The following is an 11,392-nucleotide window of genomic DNA, read 5'->3' as shown; positions in this document are numbered from 1 at the left end:
TCGAGGCAGGGCAGCATGGCACATTGCAGCGTGAAAGTCATAACCACTGCCAAGTTTTGACAATGAAGTTTAGATGTTAATTGAAAGTTAACGTTAGACTGTAAAATATCGACCATTCAGCCGATTTTTAGAGGGCTTGTCCTCATTAGTTGCAGATGAGATGGTGCCTACTCAAAGCTGACTGTGAGAGACAAGGCACACCCAAGAGTGGCATTCGTTTCATACTCTAAAAAAATGTATCGTTGTCTATTGATGCCTAAAGTGTCATGATTTGTTTTTCTGTTGACTTTAGTTTGATTAGTTTGAGTCATCTTTTCCTCGTGTGACTTTTTTCATGTTGTCTTGCTTTTTCGGTTTTTGTTCCTACGAATTTTTTGGTGTCAACCAATCAACTCCCTCCATCCACTCGTGTCTTGTGCAGGTGTACCTCGTTCTGTCATCAGTTTATTTGTATTTTATTCTCTGGATTCTTTCAGTCTTTGTTGGTTTATTGTCGTTTTTGTTGCTAGCAGTTCACGTCACCCTGTCATGTTGTGTCAGTCGTAGTGAATCATTCATTGAGTTTGGAACTTTGACTCTTGCATTTTTTTAAGACTTTGTCAATTTAGTATTTTTGGTTGTTCCACATGCCTTGCTTGTTTTCATTTATTCTTTTAAAAATAAATTGTTTTTGGAGATTACTCCTGCTCCCCTGTCTTGCCTCCTTGCTTCCCTAAACTTGGGTCCTCCATACTCCAACATCCAAACTTTCACAAAAAGATGGTAGCAAAGCACCAATTTTCGACGAGACAGTCTTTTGGCCAGAGCATATAAACACTAAAAACTCAGGGTTTTCAGATGGATGGGTTGAAAAAAGTACTTTCAAATAGGTAGTAGGAAAATAAACAGGGGAACACTGCATTGTACTCCCAAAGTGTACGCACTTAAGTTGTCAGAGCACTTTCAGCTTTGACTTTAACGTCTCGGACAATTTACTCATGCAGTGTGAATGTAAAAATATCATTTCTAAAATTGTACACTGTATGCCCATAAGCACATCCGGGGTAAAACACTCAAGGCGTACACAAGCACACTCCTGTGGAAAGTGTCATGAGCCATTCAGCTTCTATTTATTCTCGTTCCTTTTTAGGGAAAATTCGATCGTGCCTTTTCGTTCTCGACCGAGGTTCTCCGCATTTAGAGAGTCTATTTGCGTCTCTCTCTCTCTCTCTCTCTCTCTCTCTCTCTCTCTCTCTCTCTCTCTCACTCTCTCTCTCTCTCTCTTTCTCTCTCTCGCTCTCTCTCTCCGTAGTTGCTTCCGCCATGCCCTGAAGAGGACAGTGAATTTCTGCCTGAGTGGGCTTCGCTCACTACCACCGCTTGTGGTGCATATATGAACACGGGAAAGTGGACTAAAGCTAAGGGTCGGCATCTTTGGGGCTCAAACTCAAATGTGACCTTGGAGCTCTAGCCAGGAGCTTTCTGTACTGTTTGGGAGAGCACTAACAAACCAGGGAGCTCTTCTGATTTAGTTGGTAATCATTGGGAACATACTACGGAATCTTGTTACAGTCTAATCATGTCTAGATGTCAAATCTGGCTTCAACTATCTGCTGTTTAAAGGATTACGACGGCATGACAATGATGTTGTTTGTTTGTCCAGCTATGATGTTTGCATCATTTGTTAGCATTAAGCTAAGTGGACTTAATGCTATTGGGTTGTTATAAATACACGGGATAGGGACTGGGCCGCCCCGCATATAAGTGACGTCCATTATAAATGCAATGAGAAAAAAAAAAAAATCAACCACCAAAGAAAAAACACCGATATATTGCCAACAACAATTGTCCCTGAAAAAGGGAGGTTGCCCCCTCCAAAAAAAAACAAAAATTAAATTATGTTCTGAAAATATTGAAAAAAAATGTGAACAGGTGTATCGTGGGATCCACCCTACACATATTGCCTTTGTTATATCTTTAGTTTGACACTTTACTTCAAAAGTCACTCGAGTTAAGTCCTACCACCGTACCGCAGTCTGACATCCATGCAAAAAACGAAACAGCTCATGTCTTGAAACAATGGTACAGTATGTTGGGTCGCGTGTATCTCAAGGCACCACTGTCTACCGGTATATATTATTCAGTTCCACTTCCTTTTACATCCTAAGTTTTTTTCTTTTTCTGGCCCCTCTGAGTCATACTAATTGTCATCTAAATTTGAATTTCTTCTGAGGGAAAGTTGAAGTTAATGGTTCATATCGAGTTCCTCCAAGGGCTTTTAATGTGCTAAATGCAGCAATGTGGATAATTTTGTTCATGAAGCACAAAATTTCATAGTCACGTGTGCCTTTAAACTGGCCTCGGGAGTGTTATCAACAGACTGCGTGAAAGAAATGTTCTTGTGTTTATCTGGAGACAGCCCTACCCCAATTTGTTGGGATTTATAGTCATTTTGCCTCTGAAGAAATAAGACAAATAGAACTGCTAATCTCTGCAACATGGCAGATGAGTGGTCAGCACATCCATCCGCCTTGCAGTTCTGAGGTTGGAGGTACTCCGACTTCCTCCCACATTCCAAAAAATGTCTGAAGACACCATATTGTATGTAGGTGTGAATCGTGGGCTAGAAATAACACAAGTAATCCATTTCAAGAACAAGCCAATACATTTTCTGGTTCAATTTGAATTGGTGTTTAAATAGGCCTCTTCGTCATAGAAAAAAAGACCAAAAAACAAAACATTTTTGTGAAGGTCAAATGTAATGGTTTGAGTGCATTTAAGGTCTGAGACAGAAAAAAAAACGATATGAAAGAAAACTTGGCACAAGGACCTGCACTGTAACTCTGTAACTCTTGTGAGATTGTCTGCCAAAATGAAGATGCCATAAACAATTCCACTCATGCAAGACCACAAGTTCAGGGTCTCATTGGTTGTGTTTCCAAAACAAGAGGTTTAATTGCATTTATATTGGACTAATATGAGCGTTGTAGAACGTTTCAATTCTCGACATAACCTCTTTGACGCCAAGTCGGACAATGGCGCCCTCTAGTGCTACATTGCACTCAGTGACAGTTCAATGACATTTGCTGTGTTTTGTCATTTTCATGTCAGGTTTGCGCTCGTCCTCATTTAGGTGCCAGTTGACTTTGGGCGAGAGGTGTGGTACACTGGGCTGGTGGCCAGCCAATCATAGGACACGTATAATCCAGCAAATCTAAATATTCAATTCTCAATCTTATTTACGCCATCGGTGGCCACCGACTTGCTACAATATTATGCCTACTCTGAAAATGTCTGCCTTAGAAATCAAGTGTATGTCAGTTTATCCCAAAGTTTTTTGGCTCATTTGAAAATTGGTTTCTGCCCGTCATCAAACTTGCTAATATATGCACTGCAATAACCTCAATACATATTTTTTACTTTATTTATTTAAGGTGAATGAAAAAGACATTTGCACTCCCAACCCAAATTGTCAGGTACATTCTTATATAATATTATATATATAGTCCACGACTCATACACAGATACTCAGACACAGAATAACAAATCAACTAAGCCAACTCGACTTGTCACTGATGGACTTGCATTTCACATATTCAATGACAAGAGTGCCGTAAAAAATATGTACCAGATTGACCAGTGACCAGTCCAGGGTGGAATCGTCGGCTGGGATGGGCCCCAGCTGACCATGAAGATATGTAACCATCTGTGTTTTTATTACATTTGGTTTTGTTTCATGTTATATCTTCTTCCAAGCTGATCTGGAGAAGCTTATCCATGTGTTCATCTCCATCAGACTTGATGTCATGGTTTTCTGACCGCACCCCCTCAAAAGAGCATCAAATGCTGCAGCTCATTCAGAGTGCTGCAACTTAGATTCTGACCAGAACAAAGGCTTTACACAGGCTCCCAGTCAGCTGTAGAATAGATTGATCGATAAATCACTGAATGGCTTAGAAAGAAATCCAAATGGAAGACAAACCCAGAAGGACTCTGAGGTCGGCATATTCGAGTCAATTAGTAGAATCCGGGTTTCAAAGCAAACATGGTGAAGAGGCATTTAGCTGTTATGCTGCACACAAGTGCAATAAGATGAAGCATATATGCTTTTAAATGTGCTACATAAAAAAACTGCCTCCCCTTGCCCTGTTTTCTTGTGCTCCATGGTCATGTCCCATCTTAACGGTTTGGTTTTCCTTTTTAAGCTGCTCTTATCAGCCCAGTTCTTTGTTCCGCATATTAAAAATTTGACAACAATAGGTTTTTGTCACTTGAAGAACACAGGCAGAGTCTGCCCCTTTCTCGCTCAGCCCAAAACAGAGACGCTAACGCATGCTAGCACTAAGCCAATCGACTTCTCTAATGTGTTGCTTTCTGTTCTTCCTAAAAAGAGTATTTCATGTCTACATTTACTCCAATATTCGGCAGCACGTCTCCTGACTAAGATTGGAAGGTGGGAAGGAGCACATGACACCAATTTTAAAATCTCTGCCTCGGTTTTAAGGTATTAGACAAGTTTGAACGATATCGATTTTGTATTTTTGATTCCTCCAGTGCCTTGTTTAACTTTCAGTTTTTTGTTTTTTTTGTGGGGGGAGGGGGGTATATACATCTCCTGCTTCGCCTCCTTGCACTCTCACACTTGTGTCCTACACCTTTACAAGATAACAAAAGTGGATTGATGGGGTTCAATTAATATTATTTGAGGGTTTTTTTCATGCCGATTTACATTTCACTTTTTTGGGGGAAAATTCAGTGCATGAATGATAACCACATACACAAAACATGACAAACGCAGCACGAAGCCTGATCGGTGAGAGCCACCGAGCAAAAGGGTCCCAGGAATGTGCGCACTCTAATCCCAGAAAGAGACACAAGATGTTTTAGCAGAGCTCCTCTGGTCCACATGAGTGGTCCCGGCATCCGACGCTGCTGCAAAGTCCGGAACCGGATAAAGAGAAGCCGACGCCTGTTTGCATAGCAGCAGCCTTTTACACTGACGAGAGCAGGTCAACTAAATAATCGACAACAATGCAGGCAGAGGCGCTTACAGCCCTTCCTGTCCCCGTGGTATGCTAAGACATCACTAGAAGTTAAGAGCACACTGGCAAGCCATGTGGAAAGAGGGACGGACATTTAACTCTTTGTTGGCTCGGAAATGTCTAAAATCAGGTACACCTGCACAATCAAATGAAATCCAGCACAAAAATGGTCAGTTTTGGTTAACTCCCACTGTGCAAATTGTGTAGAATTGTGCGTTTATGTAGCTTGGATCAGAATACAGTGGTGCCTTGAGATTTTTCAAACTGCAAACCGTCATTAGTGGATTTTTTTTCTTTTGTTTAGTTTTTTTGTCTTTCAGTCATAAATTTTGATACAATGCGGTCATCTCAAGGGACTTGTCCCGATTCAAGGCATAATTCAATGACTCAAAAAAAATTGAAATGAAGTAAAGAGTAAACTATAAGTTAAAGTAAAGTTCATATTCCTATTTGGTAAAAATGCTGTCAAAGATATTTCATCTCTCAATCTTCTTTATTTGATATTTGTAACCCTTTTTAGACAGCATTTGATTGCCACATAGTGTCAAACAATTTGGCAAATCGTAACCAATTTGTTCACATTTCAGATACGATACAATGTGCAAAAAAAATGCATCTTTTGTCTCCATTCTTAAAAGGTGCTTCTATTTTATTACTTCTAAAAACGTAAATTTGCCAGTCGATATGGCTTTGAGAGTGCACCGGCTCTAACTTGAGGAGCCGGTGGGAAGTATGCTGCGCGTTCGGAGCGGGTGGGGAGGCTCAACGTAGCGTGCGCTGAGTGGATGTGAAGGCCGTCTGACTCAGCAGCTCCTCTGCTGTCTGTGTGCTCGCTCCACAGTGTCTTTATCCCCGGTGACGGGACATTGCCTCGGGCCTGCGAACACACCTCGCAGTCAGCCCCAAATCCGCCCAGACTGAGATTTGGATTTGTCTCATTGATCCAGATGATCGCACCTCCATTCATTTGTATCATACCAAAAGTGAATGATGGGAGACTCAGTCGATGTCAGTGGACTGGTCGTATTTTTTTTCTCAAATTTAAGAAACAATATGGAGATATTTGACCTTTAACTCATAGATAAAAATATATTTAGGTGGTAGACTTGGAATAAGGGGATTAGACAGGCATTCCCAACCTTTGTGCCGTGACAGTTTCACTGAATTGGTTCAAAAATGATTATGTAATTTGTGTATTTTGTATAACATATCTTTGTCACTTGACATGTCGTGACAGGCAGAACAATGAAATGCTCTTATGGCAGAGGGTAAACTAAACCTGTGTGTCCACTTGTTGCATTCACCATGAAGGTGTAATAATAGCTTTGCGTTCAACTAAACAGGAGCACGTTTCACACAAGGTCAAAGTACATTTGTGAGAAAATAGAGATAAGAGTAAGAGAAAGTTCAGTAGTTTACTAGTGTCGAGTGGAATCCTCACATCTCCAATGCGAGCCATTAGACTGGTCGGGCAAGGTTTTTAAAAACATGTTTTATGTATTTTCCAGCTTAAACATTGAATATAAATACAGTGACATCTTGACTCATGTCTTGACTTAAAAAAATTTCAAGTTATGAGACATCACTCAGGCGATTTTTTTTTTAACTTTGTGTTATTATGAGCAAGTTTCAGATATGCCAGCACTGATTGGACGTGGGGGTGGGGGGGGTGATCTTTCAGCTCTTTTCTGCAGGACAAACTGTCAAACACACAAATGCAAAATGAGAACACTCGCAAGGAGCATGGAGAAGATGGAGTGGCATGGGCAATCGAAGTTCCTGATCTTACACACTAGGCCACGCCTCTTAAAGACATACTTTAAAACAGTAAAGGTAGTTGGTATCTCACTAAACGGTAAAGGCTTGTGAGTGTTTGCGCATGTAGCGAAAGTTGTTTTGTCCTCAGAGTTCAATCTTGGGTGCAAAGGGTTGCCAGATATTCGCAAACAATATTAATGGTCGCGCGCAGTTTTTCTTGTCGCCATTAAATGTTCAAAATTTCTTTGCAAGAAAAAAATGTTGGCGACCGCATTTATGCATTTTAGTTCCTAGGGCAAAAATACCACCTATTCGGATACATGGCCCATCAATATTATTTCAACCCAGTTGAAAAAAATATGTTGACAAAATAATGAACAATAAACTATTTCCATGTGATTTTCATTCTTCTCTGTGATTGGTTACTGGTAACATCACACTTTCTTGGAAAGAACACTTTTCGTTTGGTTTTAAATCATGCGATGGCACTCAAGGCCTCGGCTAGTCAGTCTAATTGCCAGAGGGAGATCTTGACCATTTTGGAGAAGAAAAAACTCCTGGATATGCTTCTGGAAAGACAGTGTTACACAAAGGCGCAATTTAAATCCAATGTTGAATAAATAGGACCTGACTGTGTGTAAAACCATGCGTGTCAGACAGTTACCAGACCAATACGACAAGATCAGTACAATAAAGAACCAAGTGGATTATGGTATGAGGGTGTGTTTGTGCCCATGGCGCATTTAGGCTCAAAGGCACAAACAGGTTCTGAGAGCAACGTGTTCTGTCACCCACTCGCCTCTTTGGGCTTAGTCACTGGAACCGCTCTGATAGAGCTCCACGCATGCACAGGCTAGTCCCGCAGTCAAGACAACCACAACGTCGGCCCTCTGCGTTCACTTTGGAGCCCGTGAATGCAGGAAACCTGCATTCCCGCACCTGCCTCGGGCGATCATTGCTATGCTCAAAGGAGGGAAAAGGGTTGGGGGAATATATTGAGAGAGGAAACAGTACAGGATGGACGAGGGACTTCGACCCCTTAAAAAAAAAAAAAGAATGGACATAGTGAGGAGGGAGTACATACCACAGGGCCAGACAGGACAATCCTGGCCTTCACGCACATTCTCCTCCAAACATTATGATCTCTCGAGAGACAAGCGTATATTCTTGGTGGAGAGGACGGTGCAGATTGCATGCCACTGCCTGCACCTGTATACTATTTGAAACTGAAGAGCATATATGTACTGTTTATGTGTGCTGCGTAGAACTGAATGGCATGTATGAATTATTATTTACAGTATATATATTTTTTTCTGTAGAATGAAGGTACAATATATAAGGAAGTGATATTTAAAAGAAATTTACACAACAGCTCGGTGTCATCGTTTAAATTCACATACAAGGAGGTCACGCCACAGCCAACCTGTTAGCTTGCGAGTTAGCTGGTTGCTAGCGTCTCGATTCGGTAGGCTAAATTCCAGCCACCGCAGTTTTAAGCGGCTATATTTTTTTGTAGCTCAAACAAGGCTGTGTAGGCGTAGGAGTGTTGTGAAAACAAATGGTATTTATTTTTCGGAGGAGCGGGGTTCAACACATCCACACCGTTTGAGAGTGGAGACAAATGGTTGATGTTTCATGATCTTGAAGCCTCATTTTATAAACTTGACATTTTTTTTAATCCAATTTAGTTTACCTGAACAGGGACACTAATGTTTAAATAAAACTGAACTGTACTTGGGCATTGATTTTTTTTCATGACATAATTTCTTGCTTTATTTTTGTGGACTAACAAATTACGTCACAAAGACAATAGCCATAAGCACTTGTACACATGGTAAAGACTTGGGAAGTACTAGAAGTATGCGTCCAGTCCAGTGTGGCTGGTGCACATAATGGCAAAAGATCTCTGAAAATGACTCACATGTGTTTACACTTGCAAGCTGCCTCGAAGGCACAAAGCAAGTATTTCCAATGACATCTCTTCCTGTGACGCCGAGCTCCACCTTTCTTAAGCTCGCGTTCAAAAGAAATAATGCAGACAATGTGGCTATAATATTGCATATGCGTGCAACTGGGCCTTGCGTGGGCTTAGAAAAGCAGGAAAGCAAAAAGAGCGGCGCCAATGGCCAGGACGACAGAGGTCTCACTTGGTCGAACTACTGGAGGAGCTGACAGGTCTGCGCATATTGGAATTTGCACGTCAGCATGCACACCTGCGAGGAAAACACACCCGCCGAGCCTGTCCTCTCTCATCCTGCTGACTTGCACGCGTCAGACTGACAAGGAGTGAAGTACTTTTTTTTTCTTCTTTTTTTGGGGGTGAGGGGGGGCAGCATGGGGGCAGGTTGGGTGACCCTCTGGACCAATGGCATGGAGTAGACGTACTTACATAGGAGCCAGGCGGGGCCATGCTGAAATAAAACTCCTGAGTGGGGTGTGTCTCCAAAAAGTTTGTCGACAGTCGAACTGTGAAGAGGAGCAGACTTTTTTTTAAAATTTTTTTTTTTTAACGGGAACACCTTGGCAGCCTCGAGGAGCTTCTCGACGGGACTCCAAAGCCTGAGCTCGGACCACTGAGAGCAGGGATGGTGGCTCCAGAAAGGCCCCTGGTTGGGAGGACCTTTTCACACTTTTATTTGTTGGTCACTTTCTCAACACGTGTGTGACATTGATGCTGTTGTTTTGTAGTCGCTCACATCTCCTTATCACTTTTCCAGCCCAGCTATTGATTCTGTATCCGTTGGACGGAGAACTGATAAGGGCATGTGCATGACAATGCCATCAGAGAGACAACATCAGGTCCTAATTGGTCACCAGAATCACAACCACACGAGAACCACAAAATTCTTTGGTTGTGTAATCTAGAAAAGGATTTTCTAATGTGAGGGTTGGGTGCCAAAAATGGCTTGTCGGTCGTGTTAAATGCTGTAAAAACGTGATCATCAAGCTTTCTGGGCAAAGGGCATGTTCAGTTGTTAGGCCTTATGTATAGTATATGTCGTTGAAATAGCAAAACGTGATCTATTTTAGTGCAGTATGTTTGGGTCCCCTGGTACAGTCAGTACATCTTAACTATTGCGCGAGTATGCTGTGACTGCACTCGGTCATCGAAATTGCTTGCATTTGTGCACTGAGAATATTATCTGAAGGGGAAAAAAGGGTCCCCTGGTACAGTCAGTACATCTTAACTATTGTGCGAGTATGCTGTGACTGCACTCGGTCATTGAAATTGCTTGCATTTGTGCACTGAATCCCTTCGGGCAGCTCAGGACACACCTGGCGCTTTGCTCATATTCGTCCCAAAAATGCGAGCAAAACTCAAGCAATTCCTGGAGCGAACCGTCCTTACAGTGTGCTTTTTTTTTTTTTAAGTTGAGTTGTGCGAATGTGCTTCTTTAGAGTTTAACATATCATTGGCTCCCCGCTGGCACCAAATAGAGCATGCTGACATGATATAACATGACCGCCGTGACACCTTAATGTGACTATCACTGTGCACTGAGGGCGGGTGATGCAACAGGGAAAGTGGAGTGCAAAAATTAGGTGAGTCACGTTAATGTGAGGTGCAAAACGCCGGCTTGCGTGTAAAGTTTTTTTTTTTTTTTTTACAGCCAAAAGCGCAGTCTTTGCATAGTTGTGCTTTTTTAACGAGCGTGCATCTCATACTTTGCCTAGCGTGCAAGAGCGAGCATGTTAAATGGGTGCAAATTCACGTTGGGCCAGTTAACTGACATGAGATTCAACTCATATTTTGTGTGTTTTTGGGGGGCAGGGGATTTTCAAAAAGGAATCAGATTTCCCAGTAAGGCCCAGACTACTCCACATAGTTTTATATCAGTGGTGTCAAAAGTCTAGCCTGGTAGTGTTTTACATCCCACGGGACAATTTGTTACTGGCTTTATTGTCTTAAGAATGGTCAAAAGCATCGGCGCGCATCGTGTTGCTCGAAAAAAAGCCATATGTGACTAGACATCATATTTTTTATACTTGATGATATTTCTAAAAATCAGACAAAACACTGGTTTGCTTTTCGAATGTTTTGCAAACTCAAGATGAAATGGCTCTCCTCTTCCTTCTATTTTTCTATATGTCACCTTCAACGGAAAAAGTTTGTAGCCCTGATTTGGATACTTGAAGTACCAGTATCTAAACATAGGGGTTCCTAAAGTTTGTCGGAACCCCAAAAGTGATCTTAAATCAGTCTGACAAGAGTCAAATCCGGTAATCTTGTTGCCACACATTTTGGGTCTCATTCACATTTGTTGAGTGTCTTTTGTGGTCTATATCATGAATTGTGAACGCTATTCTTATGACATCATCCATCCATCCATTTTCCATCGCATTTGTCCCAATTAGATTCACCAGTGAACTGGAGCCAATCCCAGCTCACTTTGGGCGAGAGGTAGGGTACACCCTGGATTGGTCAACAGCAATGTTGGCACTCACATTTACACCTCTATACAATTTTGAGTCTTCAATGATCCTCACATGCATGTTTTTGGAATATGAGAGTGAGAGGAAGTTGGAGAAAACCCACACAACCATGAAGAGAACATGCAAATTCCACACAGAATGAAAGGCCCAAACCTAGATACAAACCCGCAACATTGGTA

Source organism: Hippocampus comes, unplaced genomic scaffold, assembly GCF_001891065.2.
Source record: "Hippocampus comes isolate QL1 unplaced genomic scaffold, H_comes_QL1_v1.1 scaffold82, whole genome shotgun sequence".
In the NCBI taxonomy this organism is placed as follows: Eukaryota; Metazoa; Chordata; class Actinopteri; order Syngnathiformes; family Syngnathidae; genus Hippocampus; species Hippocampus comes.
Note: the sequence above shows the minus strand (reverse complement) of the source record.